The sequence below is a fragment of the Micromesistius poutassou genome (assembly GCF_964030765.1).
Source record: "Micromesistius poutassou genome assembly, chromosome: 8".
Taxonomy (NCBI): Eukaryota; Metazoa; Chordata; class Actinopteri; order Gadiformes; family Gadidae; genus Micromesistius; species Micromesistius poutassou.
The window spans coordinates 1,497,137-1,514,515 of record NC_140278.1 but is presented as its reverse complement, the minus strand read 5'-3'; the positions used below and the strand labels follow the sequence as shown (position 1 = coordinate 1,514,515).

Here is a 17,379-nt window from a genome sequence, read left to right as displayed (position 1 = left end):
TGTGAAGTAGACAACGAGAGTTGTTTATATAAGTACCGTCATGAATGCCGACACCTTCATTGGTGTGCATGAAGCTCCATGTCAAGGTTCTGTGGTGTAGAGGTTGTCACGTTCGCCTCACAAACGAGAGGTCCCCGGTGTGGAAGCATCTGGAATTGTACACATTTACAGAAACGGTACCCGTCACAGGTGAACAAATACAGACTCTTATTGATTGAAGGTACCCGTCACACAAATGCACACACCTTTAGATTGAATAGAAAGCAAGCTAGATTTTATTTCAAGCAGTCAGGCAAATTACCGACAGATATTCATAAAAAACACATTTTGTATGAGTTGCAAAATTATGAAATTGTAGTTTCCGTAGTGTAGTGGTTATCACATTCGCCTAACACGCGAAAGGTCCCCGGTTCAAAACCGGGCGGAAACATCTTGGCATTGATACATTATTGAACCTTACAACAAAAGCTAGCTGCCACCAGTTAACATCTACAGCCATTCGAAATGGAATATCAAACAATCTGCAATGGTGATCAAGCAGTCAGAGAATGTGCCTGTAGATGGTTCTCAAAGACGACAATTTTGATGAGGTGCGGGAAGCTGCAGTGTGGTGTTTATCACGTTCGCCTTACATGCACAATGTCCTGGGTTTAAGAACGGGCGGAAATTTCTTGACTCTAGAACATGTATCATGTTCGCCTTACACGTGAAAGGTCCCCGGTTCCAAACATGTGTGTGAAGTAGACAACAAAACTTGTTGATTTAAGTACCTTCATGAATGATGACAATTTCATTGGGGTGCAGAAAGCAGTCAGCGTAGTATCCGTAGTGTAGTAGTTATCACGTTCGCCTCACAAATGAAAGGTCCCCGTTTCCAAACATGTTGGTGAAGTAGACAAAAAGACATGTTTATTTAAGTACCTTCATGAATGACGGCAATTTCATTGGGGTGCAGAAAGTACTGAATGTAGTTTCCGTAGTGTAGTGGTTATCACGTTCGCCTCACACGCGAAAGGTCCCCGGTTCGAAACCGGGCGGAAACAACTGGAATTGTTTACATTTACAGAAAGGCCACCCGTCCCACAATCGCAGGCACATTTAGATTGAATTGAAGGCAGACAGAGATTCTGACAGATATTCATAAAAAACACATTTTGGATGAGTTGCAAGAAAATGTAGTTGTAGTTTCCGTAGTGTAGTGGTTATCACGTTCGCCTCACACGCGGAAGGTCCCCGGTTCGAAACCGGGCGGAAACAGCTTGAAATTGATACGTTAGTGAACGATACAGCGAAAGCTAGCTGCCACCAGTTAACATCTACAGCCATTCGAGACGGGATGCCAAACAGTCTGCATTGGTGATCAAGCAGTCAGAGAATGTGCCTGCAGGTTATTCTCAAAGACAACATTTCTGATGAGGTGCGGGAAGCTGTAGTGTTGCGTTTATCACATTCACCTTACATGCAAAATGTCCTCTATTTAAGGCCAGGCGGAAATTTCTTGACTTTGAAACACTCTAGAACATGAATAGGAGAGCCACATGTCTTGAGGAAACTTCAGTCATTGGGAGATGGAACACCGAACCGTCTATATTTTTGGAGCAAGGAGGAGGCCATATTCCTTAAAAAAACAATCTCAAACGTTGAAATGTCTATAGTTAAAAATGTTTCTGCCAGGCTTTGAACCCAGACCTTTCTTATATAAGGCTAACTTGTTAACCAAAAAACCTTGCAACACCAGCTGTTTGTAAATATGCTGGCTAAATACCCTGTGCTTTCAGTAGGCTTTGCATGTTTGAGATAAAACTAAAAAAAAAATGCAATGAGGAGGACGAGCAAACATGACGTTTCTGTAGTGTAGTGGTTATCACGTTCGCCTTACACGCGAAAGGTCCCCGGTTCGAAACCGGGTAGAAACTTCTGTGTGAAGTAGACAACGAGAGTTGTTTATATAAGTACCGTCATGAATGCCGACACCTTCATTGGTGTGCATGAAGCTCCATGTCAAGGTTCTGTGGTGTAGAGGTTGTCACGTTCGCCTCACAAACGAGAGGTCCCCGGTGTGGAAGCATCTGGAATTGTACACATTGACAGAAACGGTACCCGTCACAGGTGAACAAATACAGACTCTTATTGATTGAAGGTACCCGTCACACAAATGCACACACCTTTAGATTGAATAGAAAGCAAGCTAGATTTTATTTCAAGCAGTCAGCCAAATTACCGACAGATATTCATAAAAAACACATTTTGTATGAGTTGCAAAATTATGAAATTGTAGTTTCCGTAGTGTAGTGGTTATCACGTTCGCCTAACACGCGAAAGGTCCCCGGTTCAAAACCGGGCGGAAACATCTTGGCATTGATACATTATTGAACCTTACAACAAAAGCTAGCTGCCACCAGTTAACATCTACAGCCATTCGAAATGGAATATCAAACAATCTGCAATGGTGATCAAGCAGTCAGAGAATGTGCCTGTAGATGGTTCTCAAAGACGACAATTTTGATGAGGTGCGGGAAGCTGCAGTGTGGTGTTTATCACGTTCGCCTTACATGCACAATGTCCTGGGTTTAAGAACGGGCGGAAATTTCTTGACTCTAGAACATGTATCATGTTCGCCTTACACGTGAAAGGTCCCCGGTTCCAAACATGTGTGTGAAGTAGACAACAAAACTTGTTGATTTAAGTACCTTCATGAATGATGACAATTTCATTGGGGTGCAGAAGGCAGTCAGCGTAGTATCCGTAGTGTAGTAGTTATCACGTTCGCCTCACAAATGAAAGGTCCCCGTTTCCAAACATGTTGGTGAAGTAGACAAAAAGACATGTTTATTTAAGTACCTTCATGAATGACGGCAATTTCATTGGGGTGCAGAAAGTACTGAATGTAGTTTCCGTAGTGTAGTGGTTATCACGTTCGCCTCACACGCGAAAGGTCCCCGGTTCGAAACCGGGCGGAAACAACTGGAATTGTTTACATTTACAGAAAGGCCACCCGTCCCACAATCGCAGGCACATTTAGATTGAATTGAAGGCAGACAGAGATTCTGACAGATATTCATAAAAAACACATTTTGGATGAGTTGCAAGAAAATGTAGTTGTAGTTTCCGTAGTGTAGTGGTTATCACGTTCGCCTCACACGCGGAAGGTCCCCGGTTCGAAACCGGGCGGAAACAGCTTGAAATTGATACGTTAGTGAACGATACAGCGAAAGCTAGCTGCCACCAGTTAACATCTACAGCCATTCGAGACGGGATGCCAAACAGTCTGCATTGGTGATCAAGCAGTCAGAGAATGTGCCTGCAGGTTATTCTCAAAGACAACATTTCTGATGAGGTGCGGGAAGCTGTAGTGTTGCGTTTATCACATTCACCTTACATGCAAAATGTCCTCTATTTAAGGCCAGGCGGAAATTTCTTGACTTTGAAACACTCTAGAACATGAATAGGAGAGCCACATGTCTTGAGGAAACTTCAGTCATTGGGAGATGGAACACCGAACCGTCTATATTTTTGGAGCAAGGAGGAGGCCATATTCCTTAAAAAAACAATCTCAAACGTTGAAATGTCTATAGTTAAAAATGTTTCTGCCAGGCTTTGAACCCAGACCTTTCTTATATAAGGCTAACTTGTTAACCAAAAAACCTTGCAACACCAGCTGTTTGTAAATATGCTGGCTAAATACCCTGTGCTTTCAGTAGGCTTTGCATGTTTGAGATAAAACTAAAAAAAAAATGCAATGAGGAGGAAGAGCAAACATGACGTTTCTGTAGTGTAGTGGTTATCACGTTCGCCTTACACGCGAAAGGTCCCCGGTTCGAAACCGGGTAGAAACTTCTGTGTGAAGTAGACAACGAGAGTTGTTTATATAAGTACCGTCATGAATGCCGACACCTTCATTGGTGTGCATGAAGCTCCATGTCAAGGTTCTGTGGTGTAGAGGTTGTCACGTTCGCCTCACAAACCAGAGGTCCCCGGTGTGGAAGCATCTGGAATTGTACACATTGACAGAAACGGTACCCGTCACAGGTGAACAAATACAGACTCTTATTGATTGAAGGTTCCCGTCACACAAATGCACACACCTTTAGATTGAATAGAAAGCAAGCTAGATTTTATTTCAAGCAGTCAGCCAAATTACAGACAGATATTCATAAAAAACACATTTTGTATGAGTTGCAAAATCATGAAATTGTAGTTTCCGTAGTGTAGTGGTTATCACGTTCGCCTAACACGCGAAAGGTCACCGGTTCAAAACCGGGCGGAAACATCTTGGCATTGATACATTATTGAACCTTACAACAAAAGCTAGCTGCCACCAGTTAACATCTACAGCCATTCGAAATGGAATATCAAACAATCTGCAATGGTGATCAAGCAGTCAGAGAATGTGCCTGTAGATGGTTCTCAAAGACGACAATTTTGATGAGGTGCGGGAAGCTGCAGTGTGGTGTTTATCACGTTCGCCTTACATGCACAATGTCCTGGGTTTAAGAACGGGCGGAAATTTCTTGACTCTAGAACATGTATCATGTTCGCCTTACACGTGAAAGGTCCCCGGTTCCAAACATGTGTGTGAAGTAGACAACAAAACTTGTTGATTTAAGTACCTTCATGAATGATGACAATTTCATTGGGGTGCAGAAAGCAGTCAGCGTAGTATCCGTAGTGTAGTAGTTATCACGTTCGCCTCACAAATGAAAGGTCCCCGTTTCCAAACATGTTGGTGAAGTAGACAAAAAGACATGTTTATTTAAGTACCTTCATGAATGACGGCAATTTCATTGGGGTGCAGAAAGTACTGAATGTAGTTTCCGTAGTGTAGTGGTTATCACGTTCGCCTCACACGCGAAAGGTCCCCGGTTCGAAACCGGGCGGAAACAACTGGAATTGTTTACATTTACAGAAAGGCCACCCGTCCCACAATCGCAGGCACATTTAGATTGAATTGAAGGCAGACAGAGATTCTGACAGATATTCATAAAAAACACATTTTGGATGAGTTGCAAGAAAATGTAGTTGTAGTTTTCGTAGTGTAGTGGTTATCACGTTCGCCTCACACGCGGAAGGTCCCCGGTTCGAAACCGGGCGGAAACAGCTTGAAATTGATACGTTAGTGAACGATACAGCGAAAGCTAGCTGCCACCAGTTAACATCTACAGCCATTCGAGACGGGATGCCAAACAGTCTGCATTGGTGATCAAGCAGTCAGAGAATGTGCCTGCAGGTTATTCTCAAAGACAACATTTCTGATGAGGTGCGGGAAGCTGTAGTGTTGCGTTTATCACATTCACCTTACATGCAAAATGTCCTCTATTTAAGGCCAGGCGGAAATTTCTTGACTTTGAAACACTCTAGAACATGAATAGGAGAGCCACATGTCTTGAGGAAACTTCAGTCATTGGGAGATGGAACACCGAACCGTCTATATTTTTGGAGCAAGGAGGAGGCCATATTCCTTAAAAAAACAATCTCAAACGTTGAAATGTCTATAGTTAAAAATGTTTCTGCCAGGCTTTGAACCCAGACCTTTCTTATATAAGGCTAACTTGTTAACCAAAAAACATTGCAACACCAGCTGTTTGTAAATATGCTGGCTAAATACCCTGTGCTTTCAGTAGGCTTTGCATGTTTGAGATAAAACTAAAAAAAAAATGCAATGAGGAGGAAGAGCAAACATGACGTTTCTGTAGTGTAGTGGTTATCACGTTCGCCTTACACGCGAAAGGTCCCCGGTTCGAAACCGGGTAGAAACTTCTGTGTGAAGTAGACAACGAGAGTTGTTTATATAAGTACCGTCATGAATGCCGACACCTTCATTGGTGTGCATGAAGCTCCATGTCAAGGTTCTGTGGTGTAGAGGTTGTCACGTTCGCCTCACAAACGAGAGGTCCCCGGTGTGGAAGCATCTGGAATTGTACACATTTACAGAAACGGTACCCGTCACAGGTGAACAAATACAGACTCTTATTGATTGAAGGTACCCGTCACACAAATGCACACACCTTTAGATTGAATAGAAAGCAAGCTAGATTTTATTTCAAGCAGTCAGGCAAATTACCGACAGATATTCATAAAAAACACATTTTGTATGAGTTGCAAAATTATGAAATTGTAGTTTCCGTAGTGTAGTGGTTATCACATTCGCCTAACACGCGAAAGGTCCCCGGTTCAAAACCGGGCGGAAACATCTTGGCATTGATACATTATTGAACCTTACAACAAAAGCTAGCTGCCACCAGTTAACATCTACAGCCATTCGAAATGGAATATCAAACAATCTGCAATGGTGATCAAGCAGTCAGAGAATGTGCCTGTAGATGGTTCTCAAAGACGACAATTTTGATGAGGTGCGGGAAGCTGCAGTGTGGTGTTTATCACGTTCGCCTTACATGCACAATGTCCTGGGTTTAAGAACGGGCGGAAATTTCTTGACTCTAGAACATGTATCATGTTCGCCTTACACGTGAAAGGTCCCCGGTTCCAAACATGTGTGTGAAGTAGACAACAAAACTTGTTGATTTAAGTACCTTCATGAATGATGACAATTTCATTGGGGTGCAGAAAGCAGTCAGCGTAGTATCCGTAGTGTAGTAGTTATCACGTTCGCCTCACAAATGAAAGGTCCCCGTTTCCAAACATGTTGGTGAAGTAGACAAAAAGACATGTTTATTTAAGTACCTTCATGAATGACGGCAATTTCATTGGGGTGCAGAAAGTACTGAATGTAGTTTCCGTAGTGTAGTGGTTATCACGTTCGCCTCACACGCGAAAGGTCCCCGGTTCGAAACCGGGCGGAAACAACTGGAATTGTTTACATTTACAGAAAGGCCACCCGTCCCACAATCGCAGGCACATTTAGATTGAATTGAAGGCAGACAGAGATTCTGACAGATATTCATAAAAAACACATTTTGGATGAGTTGCAAGAAAATGTAGTTGTAGTTTCCGTAGTGTAGTGGTTATCACGTTCGCCTCACACGCGGAAGGTCCCCGGTTCGAAACCGGGCGGAAACAGCTTGAAATTGATACGTTAGTGAACGATACAGCGAAAGCTAGCTGCCACCAGTTAACATCTACAGCCATTCGAGACGGGATGCCAAACAGTCTGCATTGGTGATCAAGCAGTCAGAGAATGTGCCTGCAGGTTATTCTCAAAGACAACATTTCTGATGAGGTGCGGGAAGCTGTAGTGTTGCGTTTATCACATTCACCTTACATGCAAAATGTCCTCTATTTAAGGCCAGGCGGAAATTTCTTGACTTTGAAACACTCTAGAACATGAATAGGAGAGCCACATGTCTTGAGGAAACTTCAGTCATTGGGAGATGGAACACCGAACCGTCTATATTTTTGGAGCAAGGAGGAGGCCATATTCCTTAAAAAAACAATCTCAAACGTTGAAATGTCTATAGTTAAAAATGTTTCTGCCAGGCTTTGAACCCAGACCTTTCTTATATAAGGCTAACTTGTTAACCAAAAAACCTTGCAACACCAGCTGTTTGTAAATATGCTGGCTAAATACCCTGTGCTTTCAGTAGGCTTTGCATGTTTGAGATAAAACTAAAAAAAAAATGCAATGAGGAGGAAGAGCAAACATGACGTTTCTGTAGTGTAGTGGTTATCACGTTCGCCTTACACGCGAAAGGTCCCCGGTTCGAAACCGGGTAGAAACTTCTGTGTGAAGTAGACAACGAGAGTTGTTTCTATAAGTACCGTCATGAATGCCGAAACCTTCATTGGTGTGCATGAAGCTCCATGTCAAGGTTCTGTGGTGTAGAGGTTGTCACGTTCGCCTCACAAACGAGAGGTCCCCGGTGTGGAAGCATCTGGAATTGTACACATTGACAGAAACGGTACCCGTCACAGGTGAACAAATACAGACTCTTATTGATTGAAGGTTCCCGTCACACAAATGCACACACCTTTAGATTGAATAGAAAGCAAGCTAGATTTTATTTCAAGCAGTCAGCCAAATTACAGACAGATATTCATAAAAAACACATTTTGTATGAGTTGCAAAATCATGAAATTGTAGTTTCCGTAGTGTAGTGGTTATCACGTTCGCCTAACACGCGAAAGGTCCCCGGTTCAAAACCGGGCGGAAACATCTTGGCATTGATACATTATTGAACCTTACAACAAAAGCTAGCTGCCACCAGTTAACATCTACAGCCATTCGAAATGGAATATCAAACAATCTGCAATGGTGATCAAGCAGTCAGAGAATGTGCCTGTAGATGGTTCTCAAAGACGACAATTTTGATGAGGTGCGGGAAGCTGCAGTGTGGTGTTTATCACGTTCGCCTTACATGCACAATGTCCTGGGTTTAAGAACGGGCGGAAATTTCTTGACTCTAGAACATGTATCATGTTCGCCTTACACGTGAAAGGTCCCCGGTTCCAAACATGTGTGTGAAGTAGACAACAAAACTTGTTGATTTAAGTACCTTCATGAATGATGACAATTTCATTGGGGTGCAGAAAGCAGTCAGCGTAGTATCCGTAGTGTAGTAGTTATCACGTTCGCCTCACAAATGAAAGGTCCCCGTTTCCAAACATGTTGGTGAAGTAGACAAAAAGACATGTTTATTTAAGTACCTTCATGAATGACGGCAATTTCATTGGGGTGCAGAAAGTACTGAATGTAGTTTCCGTAGTGTAGTGGTTATCACGTTCGCCTCACACGCGAAAGGTCCCCGGTTCGAAACCGGGCGGAAACAACTGGAATTGTTTACATTTACAGAAAGGCCACCCGTCCCACAATCGCAGGCACATTTAGATTGAATTGAAGGCAGACAGAGATTCTGACAGATATTCATAAAAAACACATTTTGGATGAGTTGCAAGAAAATGTAGTTGTAGTTTCCGTAGTGTAGTGGTTATCACGTTCGCCTCACACGCGGAAGGTCCCCGGTTCGAAACCGGGCGGAAACAGCTTGAAATTGATACGTTAGTGAACGATACAGCGAAAGCTAGCTGCCACCAGTTAACATCTACAGCCATTCGAGACGGGATGCCAAACAGTCTGCATTGGTGATCAAGCAGTCAGAGAATGTGCCTGCAGGTTATTCTCAAAGACAACATTTCTGATGAGGTGCGGGAAGCTGTAGTGTTGCGTTTATCACATTCACCTTACATGCAAAATGTCCTCTATTTAAGGCCAGGCGGAAATTTCTTGACTTTGAAACACTCTAGAACATGAATAGGAGAGCCACATGTCTTGAGGAAACTTCAGTCATTGGGAGATGGAACACCGAACCGTCTATATTTTTGGAGCAAGGAGGAGGCCATATTCCTTAAAAAAACAATCTCAAACGTTGAAATGTCTATAGTTAAAAATGTTTCTGCCAGGCTTTGAACCCAGACCTTTCTTATATAAGGCTAACTTGTTAACCAAAAAACCTTGCAACACCAGCTGTTTGTAAATATGCTGGCTAAATACCCTGTGCTTTCAGTAGGCTTTGCATGTTTGAGATAAAACTAAAAAAAAAATGCAATGAGGAGGAAGAGCAAACATGACGTTTCTGTAGTGTAGTGGTTATCACGTTCGCCTTACACGCGAAAGGTCCCCGGTTCGAAACCGGGTAGAAACTTCTGTGTGAAGTAGACAACGAGAGTTGTTTATATAAGTACCGTCATGAATGCCGACACCTTCATTGGTGTGCATGAAGCTCCATGTCAAGGTTCTGTGGTGTAGAGGTTGTCACGTTCGCCTCACAAACGAGAGGTCCCCGGTGTGGAAGCATCTGGAATTGTACACATTGACAGAAACGGTACCCGTCACAGGTGAACAAATACAGACTCTTATTGATTGAAGGTACCCGTCACACAAATGCACACACCTTTAGATTGAATAGAAAGCAAGCTAGATTTTATTTCAAGCAGTCAGCCAAATTACCGACAGATATTCATAAAAAACACATTTTGTATGAGTTGCAAAATTATGAAATTGTAGTTTCCGTAGTGTAGTGGTTATCACGTTCGCCTCACACGCGAAAGGTCACCGGTTCAAAACCGGGCGGAAACATCTTGGCATTGATACATTATTGAACCTTACAACAAAAGCTAGCTGCCACCAGTTAACATCTACAGCCATTCGAAATGGAATATCAAACAATCTGCAATGGTGATCAAGCAGTCAGAGAATGTGCCTGTAGATGGTTCTCAAAGACGACAATTTTGATGAGGTGCGGGAAGCTGCAGTGTGGTGTTTATCACGTTCGCCTTACATGCACAATGTCCTGGGTTTAAGAACGGGCGGAAATTTCTTGACTCTAGAACATGTATCATGTTCGCCTTACACGTGAAAGGTCCCCGGTTCCAAACATGTGTGTGAAGTAGACAACAAAACTTGTTGATTTAAGTACCTTCATGAATGATGACAATTTCATTGGGGTGCAGAAAGCAGTCAGCGTAGTATCCGTAGTGTAGTAGTTATCACGTTCGCCTCACAAATGAAAGGTCCCCGTTTCCAAACATGTTGGTGAAGTAGACAAAAAGACATGTTTATTTAAGTACCTTCATGAATGACGGCAATTTCATTGGGGTGCAGAAAGTACTGAATGTAGTTTCCGTAGTGTAGTGGTTATCACGTTCGCCTCACACGCGAAAGGTCCCCGGTTCGAAACCGGGCGGAAACAACTGGAATTGTTTACATTTACAGAAAGGCCACCCGTCCCACAATCGCAGGCACATTTAGATTGAATTGAAGGCAGACAGAGATTCTGACAGATATTCATAAAAAACACATTTTGGATGAGTTGCAAGAAAATGTAGTTGTAGTTTCCGTAGTGTAGTGGTTATCACGTTCGCCTCACACGCGGAAGGTCCCCGGTTCGAAACCGGGCGGAAACAGCTTGAAATTGATACGTTAGTGAACGATACAGCGAAAGCTAGCTGCCACCAGTTAACATCTACAGCCATTCGAGACGGGATGCCAAACAGTCTGCATTGGTGATCAAGCAGTCAGAGAATGTGCCTGCAGGTTATTCTCAAAGACAACATTTCTGATGAGGTGCGGGAAGCTGTAGTGTTGCGTTTATCACATTCACCTTACATGCAAAATGTCCTCTATTTAAGGCCAGGCGGAAATTTCTTGACTTTGAAACACTCTAGAACATGAATAGGAGAGCCACATGTCTTGAGGAAACTTCAGTCATTGGGAGATGGAACACCGAACCGTCTATATTTTTGGAGCAAGGAGGAGGCCATATTCCTTAAAAAAACAATCTCAAACGTTGAAATGTCTATAGTTAAAAATGTTTCTGCCAGGCTTTGAACCCAGACCTTTCTTATATAAGGCTAACTTGTTAACCAAAAAACATTGCAACACCAGCTGTTTGTAAATATGCTGGCTAAATACCCTGTGCTTTCAGTAGGCTTTGCATGTTTGAGATAAAACTAAAAAAAAAATGCAATGAGGAGGAAGTGCAAACATGACGTTTCTGTAGTGTAGTGGTTATCACGTTCGCCTTACACGCGAAAGGTCCCCGGTTCGAAACCGGGTAGAAACTTCTGTGTGAAGTAGACAACGAGAGTTGTTTATATAAGTACCGTCATGAATGCCGACACCTTCATTGGTGTGCATGAAGCTCCATGTCAAGGTTCTGTGGTGTAGAGGTTGTCACGTTCGCCTCACAAACGAGAGGTCCCCGGTGTGGAAGCATCTGGAATTGTACACATTTACAGAAACGGTACCCGTCACAGGTGAACAAATACAGACTCTTATTGATTGAAGGTACCCGTCACACAAATGCACACACCTTTAGATTGAATAGAAAGCAAGCTAGATTTTATTTCAAGCAGTCAGGCAAATTACCGACAGATATTCATAAAAAACACATTTTGTATGAGTTGCAAAATTATGAAATTGTAGTTTCCGTAGTGTAGTGGTTATCACATTCGCCTAACACGCGAAAGGTCCCCGGTTCAAAACCGGGCGGAAACATCTTGGCATTGATACATTATTGAACCTTACAACAAAAGCTAGCTGCCACCAGTTAACATCTACAGCCATTCGAAATGGAATATCAAACAATCTGCAATGGTGATCAAGCAGTCAGAGAATGTGCCTGTAGATGGTTCTCAAAGACGACAATTTTGATGAGGTGCGGGAAGCTGCAGTGTGGTGTTTATCACGTTCGCCTTACATGCACAATGTCCTGGGTTTAAGAACGGGCGGAAATTTCTTGACTCTAGAACATGTATCATGTTCGCCTTACACGTGAAAGGTCCCCGGTTCCAAACATGTGTGTGAAGTAGACAACAAAACTTGTTGATTTAAGTACCTTCATGAATGATGACAATTTCATTGGGGTGCAGAAAGCAGTCAGCGTAGTATCCGTAGTGTAGTAGTTATCACGTTCGCCTCACAAATGAAAGGTCCCCGTTTCCAAACATGTTGGTGAAGTAGACAAAAAGACATGTTTATTTAAGTACCTTCATGAATGACGGCAATTTCATTGGGGTGCAGAAAGTACTGAATGTAGTTTCCGTAGTGTAGTGGTTATCACGTTCGCCTCACACGCGAAAGGTCCCCGGTTCGAAACCGGGCGGAAACAACTGGAATTGTTTACATTTACAGAAAGGCCACCCGTCCCACAATCGCAGGCACATTTAGATTGAATTGAAGGCAGACAGAGATTCTGACAGATATTCATAAAAAACACATTTTGGATGAGTTGCAAGAAAATGTAGTTGTAGTTTCCGTAGTGTAGTGGTTATCACGTTCGCCTCACACGCGGAAGGTCCCCGGTTCGAAACCGGGCGGAAACAGCTTGAAATTGATACGTTAGTGAACGATACAGCGAAAGCTAGCTGCCACCAGTTAACATCTACAGCCATTCGAGACGGGATGCCAAACAGTCTGCATTGGTGATCAAGCAGTCAGAGAATGTGCCTGCAGGTTATTCTCAAAGACAACATTTCTGATGAGGTGCGGGAAGCTGTAGTGTTGCGTTTATCACATTCACCTTACATGCAAAATGTCCTCTATTTAAGGCCAGGCGGAAATTTCTTGACTTTGAAACACTCTAGAACATGAATAGGAGAGCCACATGTCTTGAGGAAACTTCAGTCATTGGGAGATGGAACACCGAACCGTCTATATTTTTGGAGCAAGGAGGAGGCCATATTCCTTAAAAAAACAATCTCAAACGTTGAAATGTCTATAGTTAAAAATGTTTCTGCCAGGCTTTGAACCCAGACCTTTCTTATATAAGGCTAACTTGTTAACCAAAAAACCTTGCAACACCAGCTGTTTGTAAATATGCTGGCTAAATACCCTGTGCTTTCAGTAGGCTTTGCATGTTTGAGATAAAACTAAAAAAAAAATGCAATGAGGAGGAAGAGCAAACATGACGTTTCTGTAGTGTAGTGGTTATCACGTTCGCCTTACACGCGAAAGGTCCCCGGTTCGAAACCGGGTAGAAACTTCTGTGTGAAGTAGACAACGAGAGTTGTTTATATAAGTACCGTCATGAATGCCGACACCTTCATTGGTGTGCATGAAGCTCCATGTCAAGGTTCTGTGGTGTAGAGGTTGTCACGTTCGCCTCACAAACGAGAGGTCCCCGGTGTGGAAGCATCTGGAATTGTACACATTTACAGAAACGGTACCCGTCACAGGTGAACAAATACAGACTCTTATTGATTGAAGGTACCCGTCACACAAATGCACACACCTTTAGATTGAATAGAAAGCAAGCTAGATTTTATTTCAAGCAGTCAGGCAAATTACCGACAGATATTCATAAAAAACACATTTTGTATGAGTTGCAAAATTATGAAATTGTAGTTTCCGTAGTGTAGTGGTTATCACATTCGCCTAACACGCGAAGGGTCCCCGGTTCAAAACCGGGCGGAAACATCTTGGCATTGATACATTATTGAACCTTACAACAAAAGCTAGCTGCCACCAGTTAACATCTACAGCCATTCGAAATGGAATATCAAACAATCTGCAATGGTGATCAAGCAGTCAGAGAATGTGCCTGTAGATGGTTCTCAAAGACGACAATTTTGATGAGGTGCGGGAAGCTGCAGTGTGGTGTTTATCACGTTCGCCTTACATGCACAATGTCCTGGGTTTAAGAACGGGCGGAAATTTCTTGACTCTAGAACATGTATCATGTTCGCCTTACACGTGAAAGGTCCCCGGTTCCAAACATGTGTGTGAAGTAGACAACAAAACTTGTTGATTTAAGTACCTTCATGAATGATGACAATTTCATTGGGGTGCAGAAGGCAGTCAGTGTAGTATCCGTAGTGTAGTAGTTATCACGTTCGCCTCACAAATGAAAGGTCCCCGTTTCCAAACATGTTGGTGAAGTAGACAAAAAGACATGTTTATTTAAGTACCTTCATGAATGACGGCAATTTCATTGGGGTGCAGAAAGTACTGAATGTAGTTTCCGTAGTGTAGTGGTTATCACGTTCGCCTCACACGCGAAAGGTCCCCGGTTCGAAACCGGGCGGAAACAACTGGAATTGTTTACATTTACAGAAAGGCCACCCGTCCCACAATCGCAGGCACATTTAGATTGAATTGAAGGCAGACAGAGATTCTGACAGATATTCATAAAAAACACATTTTGGATGAATTGCAAAAAATGTAGTTGTAGTTTCCGTAGTGTAGTGGTTATCACGTTCGCCTCACACGCGGAAGGTCCCCGGTTCGAAACCGAGCGGAAACAGCTTGAAATTGATACGTTAGTGAACGAAACAGCGAAAGCTAGCTGCCACCAGTTAACATCTACAGCCATTCGAGACGGGATGCCAAACAGTCTGCATTGGTGATCAAGCAGTCAGAGAATGTGCCTGCAGGTTATTCTCAAAGACAACATTTCTGATGAGGTGCGGGAAGCTGTAGTGTTGCGTTTATCACATTCACCTTACATGCAAAATGTCCTCTATTTAAGGCCAGGCGGAAATTTCTTGACTTTGAAACACTCTAGAACATGAATAGGAGAGCCACATGTCTTGAGGAAACTTCAGTCATTGGGAGATGGAACACCGAACCGTCTATATTTTTGGAGCAAGGAGGAGGCCATATTCCTTAAAAAAACAATCTCAAACGTTGAAATGTCTATAGTTAAAAATGTTTCTGCCAGGCTTTGAACCCAGACCTTTCTTATATAAGGCTAACTTGTTAACCAAAAAACCTTGCAACACCAGCTGTTTGTAAATATGCTGGCTAAATACCCTGTGCTTTCAGTAGGCTTTGCATGTTTGAGATAAAACTAAAAAAAAAATGCAATGAGGAGGAAGAGCAAACATGACGTTTCTGTAGTGTAGTGGTTATCACGTTCGCCTTACACGCGAAAGGTCCCCGGTTCGAAACCGGGTAGAAACTTCTGTGTGAAGTAGACAACGAGAGTTGTTTATATAAGTACCGTCATGAATGCCGACACCTTCATTGGTGTGCATGAAGCTCCATGTCAAGGTTCTGTGGTGTAGAGGTTGTCACGTTCGCCTCACAAACGAGAGGTCCCCGGTGTGGAAGCATCTGGAATTGTACACATTGACAGAAACGGTACCCGTCACAGGTGAACAAATACAGACTCTTATTGATTGAAGGTACCCGTCACACAAATGCACACACCTTTAGATTGAATAGAAAGCAAGCTAGATTTTATTTCAAGCAGTCAGCCAAATTACCGACAGATATTCATAAAAAACACATTTTGTATGAGTTGCAAAATTATGAAATTGTAGTTTCCGTAGTGTAGTGGTTATCACGTTCGCCTAACACGCGAAAGGTCCCCGGTTCAAAACCGGGCGGAAACATCTTGGCATTGATACATTATTGAACCTTACAACAAAAGCTAGCTGCCACCAGTTAACATCTACAGCCATTCGAAATGGAATATCAAACAATCTGCAATGGTGATCAAGCAGTCAGAGAATGTGCCTGTAGATGGTTCTCAAAGACGACAATTTTGATGAGGTGCGGGAAGCTGCAGTGTGGTGTTTATCACGTTCGCCTTACATGCACAATGTCCTGGGTTTAAGAACGGGCGGAAATTTCTTGACTCTAGAACATGTATCATGTTCGCCTTACACGTGAAAGGTCCCCGGTTCCAAACATGTGTGTGAAGTAGACAACAAAACTTGTTGATTTAAGTACCTTCATGAATGATGACAATTTCATTGGGGTGCAGAAGGCAGTCAGTGTAGTATCCGTAGTGTAGTAGTTATCACGTTCGCCTCACAAATGAAAGGTCCCCGTTTCCAAACATGTTGGTGAAGTAGACAAAAAGACATGTTTATTTAAGTACCTTCATGAATGACGGCAATTTCATTGGGGTGCAGAAAGTACTGAATGTAGTTTCAGTAGTGTAGTGGTTATCACGTTCGCCTCACACGCGAAAGGTCCCCGGTTCGAAACCGGGCGGAAACAACTGGAATTGTTTACATTTACAGAAAGGCCACCCGTCCCACAATCGCAGGCACATTTAGATTGAATTGAAGGCAGACAGAGATTCTGACAGATATTCATAAAAAACACATTTTGGATGAGTTGCAAGAAAATGTAGTTGTAGTTTCCGTAGTGTAGTGGTTATCACGTTCGCCTCACACGCGGAAGGTCCCCGGTTCGAAACCGGGCGGAAACAGCTTGAAATTGATACGTTAGTGAACGATACAGCGAAAGCTAGCTGCCACCAGTTAACATCTACAGCCATTCGAGACGGGATGCCAAACAGTCTGCATTGGTGATCAAGCAGTCAGAGAATGTGCCTGCAGGTTATTCTCAAAGACAACATTTCTGATGAGGTGCGGGAAGCTGTAGTGTTGCGTTTATCACATTCACCTTACATGCAAAATGTCCTCTATTTAAGGCCAGGCGGAAATTTCTTGACTTTGAAACACTCTAGAACATGAATAGGAGAGCCACATGTCTTGAGGAAACTTCAGTCATTGGGAGATGGAACACCGAACCGTCTATATTTTTGGAGCAAGGAGGAGGCCATATTCCTTAAAAAAACAATCTCAAACGTTGAAATGTCTATAGTTAAAAATGTTTCTGCCAGGCTTTGAACCCAGACCTTTCTTATATAAGGCTAACTTGTTAACCAAAAAACCTTGCAACACCAGCTGTTTGTAAATATGCTGGCTAAATACCCTGTGCTTTCAGTAGGCTTTGCATGTTTGAGATAAAACTAAAAAAAAAATGCAATGAGGAGGAAGAGCAAACATGACGTTTCTGTAGTGTAGTGGTTATCACGTTCGCCTTACACGCGAAAGGTCCCCGGTTCGAAACCGGGTAGAAACTTCTGTGTGAAGTAGACAACGAGAGTTGTTTATATAAGTACCGTCATGAATGCCGATACCTTCATTGGTGTGCATGAAGCTCCATGTCAAGGTTCTGTGGTGTAG

General features: G+C 42.8%; 36 non-coding genes across 36 annotated transcripts; all 36 read left to right on the top strand.

The window, feature by feature from the left end:
* The first annotated feature begins 357 nt into the window (after positions 1-357).
* Positions 358-430, top strand: AC3HAE_022342 (transfer RNA valine (anticodon AAC)). The gene has a single exon. It is a non-coding gene; the product is annotated as a tRNA-Val (tRNA).
* Positions 431-970: 540 nt separating this feature from the next.
* On the top strand, positions 971-1,043 carry AC3HAE_022341 (transfer RNA valine (anticodon CAC)). The gene has a single exon. It is a non-coding gene; the product is annotated as a tRNA-Val (tRNA).
* A 141-nt stretch (positions 1,044-1,184) lies between these two features.
* On the top strand, positions 1,185-1,257 carry AC3HAE_022340 (transfer RNA valine (anticodon CAC)). The gene has a single exon. It is a non-coding gene; the product is annotated as a tRNA-Val (tRNA).
* Positions 1,258-1,843: 586 nt separating this feature from the next.
* On the top strand, positions 1,844-1,916 carry AC3HAE_022339 (transfer RNA valine (anticodon UAC)). Its single transcript has one exon. It is a non-coding gene; the product is annotated as a tRNA-Val (tRNA).
* A 361-nt stretch (positions 1,917-2,277) lies between these two features.
* Positions 2,278-2,350, top strand: AC3HAE_022337 (transfer RNA valine (anticodon AAC)). Its single transcript has one exon. It is a non-coding gene; the product is annotated as a tRNA-Val (tRNA).
* A 540-nt stretch (positions 2,351-2,890) lies between these two features.
* AC3HAE_022336 (transfer RNA valine (anticodon CAC)) lies at positions 2,891-2,963 on the top strand. Its single transcript has one exon. It is a non-coding gene; the product is annotated as a tRNA-Val (tRNA).
* Positions 2,964-3,104: 141 nt separating this feature from the next.
* AC3HAE_022335 (transfer RNA valine (anticodon CAC)) lies at positions 3,105-3,177 on the top strand. Its single transcript has one exon. It is a non-coding gene; the product is annotated as a tRNA-Val (tRNA).
* A 586-nt stretch (positions 3,178-3,763) lies between these two features.
* AC3HAE_022334 (transfer RNA valine (anticodon UAC)) lies at positions 3,764-3,836 on the top strand. The gene has a single exon. It is a non-coding gene; the product is annotated as a tRNA-Val (tRNA).
* A 361-nt stretch (positions 3,837-4,197) lies between these two features.
* Positions 4,198-4,270, top strand: AC3HAE_022332 (transfer RNA valine (anticodon AAC)). Its single transcript has one exon. It is a non-coding gene; the product is annotated as a tRNA-Val (tRNA).
* Positions 4,271-4,810: 540 nt separating this feature from the next.
* On the top strand, positions 4,811-4,883 carry AC3HAE_022330 (transfer RNA valine (anticodon CAC)). The gene has a single exon. It is a non-coding gene; the product is annotated as a tRNA-Val (tRNA).
* Positions 4,884-5,024: 141 nt separating this feature from the next.
* Positions 5,025-5,097, top strand: AC3HAE_022329 (transfer RNA valine (anticodon CAC)). The gene has a single exon. It is a non-coding gene; the product is annotated as a tRNA-Val (tRNA).
* Positions 5,098-5,683: 586 nt separating this feature from the next.
* On the top strand, positions 5,684-5,756 carry AC3HAE_022328 (transfer RNA valine (anticodon UAC)). The gene has a single exon. It is a non-coding gene; the product is annotated as a tRNA-Val (tRNA).
* A 361-nt stretch (positions 5,757-6,117) lies between these two features.
* Positions 6,118-6,190, top strand: AC3HAE_022327 (transfer RNA valine (anticodon AAC)). Its single transcript has one exon. It is a non-coding gene; the product is annotated as a tRNA-Val (tRNA).
* A 540-nt stretch (positions 6,191-6,730) lies between these two features.
* AC3HAE_022326 (transfer RNA valine (anticodon CAC)) lies at positions 6,731-6,803 on the top strand. Its single transcript has one exon. It is a non-coding gene; the product is annotated as a tRNA-Val (tRNA).
* A 141-nt stretch (positions 6,804-6,944) lies between these two features.
* On the top strand, positions 6,945-7,017 carry AC3HAE_022324 (transfer RNA valine (anticodon CAC)). Its single transcript has one exon. It is a non-coding gene; the product is annotated as a tRNA-Val (tRNA).
* A 586-nt stretch (positions 7,018-7,603) lies between these two features.
* Positions 7,604-7,676, top strand: AC3HAE_022323 (transfer RNA valine (anticodon UAC)). Its single transcript has one exon. It is a non-coding gene; the product is annotated as a tRNA-Val (tRNA).
* A 361-nt stretch (positions 7,677-8,037) lies between these two features.
* Positions 8,038-8,110, top strand: AC3HAE_022321 (transfer RNA valine (anticodon AAC)). The gene has a single exon. It is a non-coding gene; the product is annotated as a tRNA-Val (tRNA).
* A 540-nt stretch (positions 8,111-8,650) lies between these two features.
* Positions 8,651-8,723, top strand: AC3HAE_022320 (transfer RNA valine (anticodon CAC)). Its single transcript has one exon. It is a non-coding gene; the product is annotated as a tRNA-Val (tRNA).
* Positions 8,724-8,864: 141 nt separating this feature from the next.
* AC3HAE_022319 (transfer RNA valine (anticodon CAC)) lies at positions 8,865-8,937 on the top strand. Its single transcript has one exon. It is a non-coding gene; the product is annotated as a tRNA-Val (tRNA).
* Positions 8,938-9,523: 586 nt separating this feature from the next.
* AC3HAE_022318 (transfer RNA valine (anticodon UAC)) lies at positions 9,524-9,596 on the top strand. The gene has a single exon. It is a non-coding gene; the product is annotated as a tRNA-Val (tRNA).
* A 361-nt stretch (positions 9,597-9,957) lies between these two features.
* AC3HAE_022317 (transfer RNA valine (anticodon CAC)) lies at positions 9,958-10,030 on the top strand. The gene has a single exon. It is a non-coding gene; the product is annotated as a tRNA-Val (tRNA).
* Positions 10,031-10,570: 540 nt separating this feature from the next.
* Positions 10,571-10,643, top strand: AC3HAE_022316 (transfer RNA valine (anticodon CAC)). The gene has a single exon. It is a non-coding gene; the product is annotated as a tRNA-Val (tRNA).
* A 141-nt stretch (positions 10,644-10,784) lies between these two features.
* On the top strand, positions 10,785-10,857 carry AC3HAE_022315 (transfer RNA valine (anticodon CAC)). Its single transcript has one exon. It is a non-coding gene; the product is annotated as a tRNA-Val (tRNA).
* A 586-nt stretch (positions 10,858-11,443) lies between these two features.
* Positions 11,444-11,516, top strand: AC3HAE_022314 (transfer RNA valine (anticodon UAC)). Its single transcript has one exon. It is a non-coding gene; the product is annotated as a tRNA-Val (tRNA).
* Positions 11,517-11,877: 361 nt separating this feature from the next.
* On the top strand, positions 11,878-11,950 carry AC3HAE_022312 (transfer RNA valine (anticodon AAC)). Its single transcript has one exon. It is a non-coding gene; the product is annotated as a tRNA-Val (tRNA).
* A 540-nt stretch (positions 11,951-12,490) lies between these two features.
* On the top strand, positions 12,491-12,563 carry AC3HAE_022310 (transfer RNA valine (anticodon CAC)). The gene has a single exon. It is a non-coding gene; the product is annotated as a tRNA-Val (tRNA).
* Positions 12,564-12,704: 141 nt separating this feature from the next.
* AC3HAE_022309 (transfer RNA valine (anticodon CAC)) lies at positions 12,705-12,777 on the top strand. Its single transcript has one exon. It is a non-coding gene; the product is annotated as a tRNA-Val (tRNA).
* Positions 12,778-13,363: 586 nt separating this feature from the next.
* Positions 13,364-13,436, top strand: AC3HAE_022308 (transfer RNA valine (anticodon UAC)). Its single transcript has one exon. It is a non-coding gene; the product is annotated as a tRNA-Val (tRNA).
* Positions 13,437-13,797: 361 nt separating this feature from the next.
* Positions 13,798-13,870, top strand: AC3HAE_022307 (transfer RNA valine (anticodon AAC)). The gene has a single exon. It is a non-coding gene; the product is annotated as a tRNA-Val (tRNA).
* A 540-nt stretch (positions 13,871-14,410) lies between these two features.
* AC3HAE_022306 (transfer RNA valine (anticodon CAC)) lies at positions 14,411-14,483 on the top strand. Its single transcript has one exon. It is a non-coding gene; the product is annotated as a tRNA-Val (tRNA).
* A 140-nt stretch (positions 14,484-14,623) lies between these two features.
* On the top strand, positions 14,624-14,696 carry AC3HAE_022305 (transfer RNA valine (anticodon CAC)). Its single transcript has one exon. It is a non-coding gene; the product is annotated as a tRNA-Val (tRNA).
* Positions 14,697-15,282: 586 nt separating this feature from the next.
* Positions 15,283-15,355, top strand: AC3HAE_022304 (transfer RNA valine (anticodon UAC)). Its single transcript has one exon. It is a non-coding gene; the product is annotated as a tRNA-Val (tRNA).
* A 361-nt stretch (positions 15,356-15,716) lies between these two features.
* AC3HAE_022303 (transfer RNA valine (anticodon AAC)) lies at positions 15,717-15,789 on the top strand. The gene has a single exon. It is a non-coding gene; the product is annotated as a tRNA-Val (tRNA).
* A 540-nt stretch (positions 15,790-16,329) lies between these two features.
* Positions 16,330-16,402, top strand: AC3HAE_022302 (transfer RNA valine (anticodon CAC)). Its single transcript has one exon. It is a non-coding gene; the product is annotated as a tRNA-Val (tRNA).
* A 141-nt stretch (positions 16,403-16,543) lies between these two features.
* AC3HAE_022299 (transfer RNA valine (anticodon CAC)) lies at positions 16,544-16,616 on the top strand. Its single transcript has one exon. It is a non-coding gene; the product is annotated as a tRNA-Val (tRNA).
* Positions 16,617-17,202: 586 nt separating this feature from the next.
* Positions 17,203-17,275, top strand: AC3HAE_022298 (transfer RNA valine (anticodon UAC)). Its single transcript has one exon. It is a non-coding gene; the product is annotated as a tRNA-Val (tRNA).
* Positions 17,276-17,379: the final 104 nt, after the last annotated feature.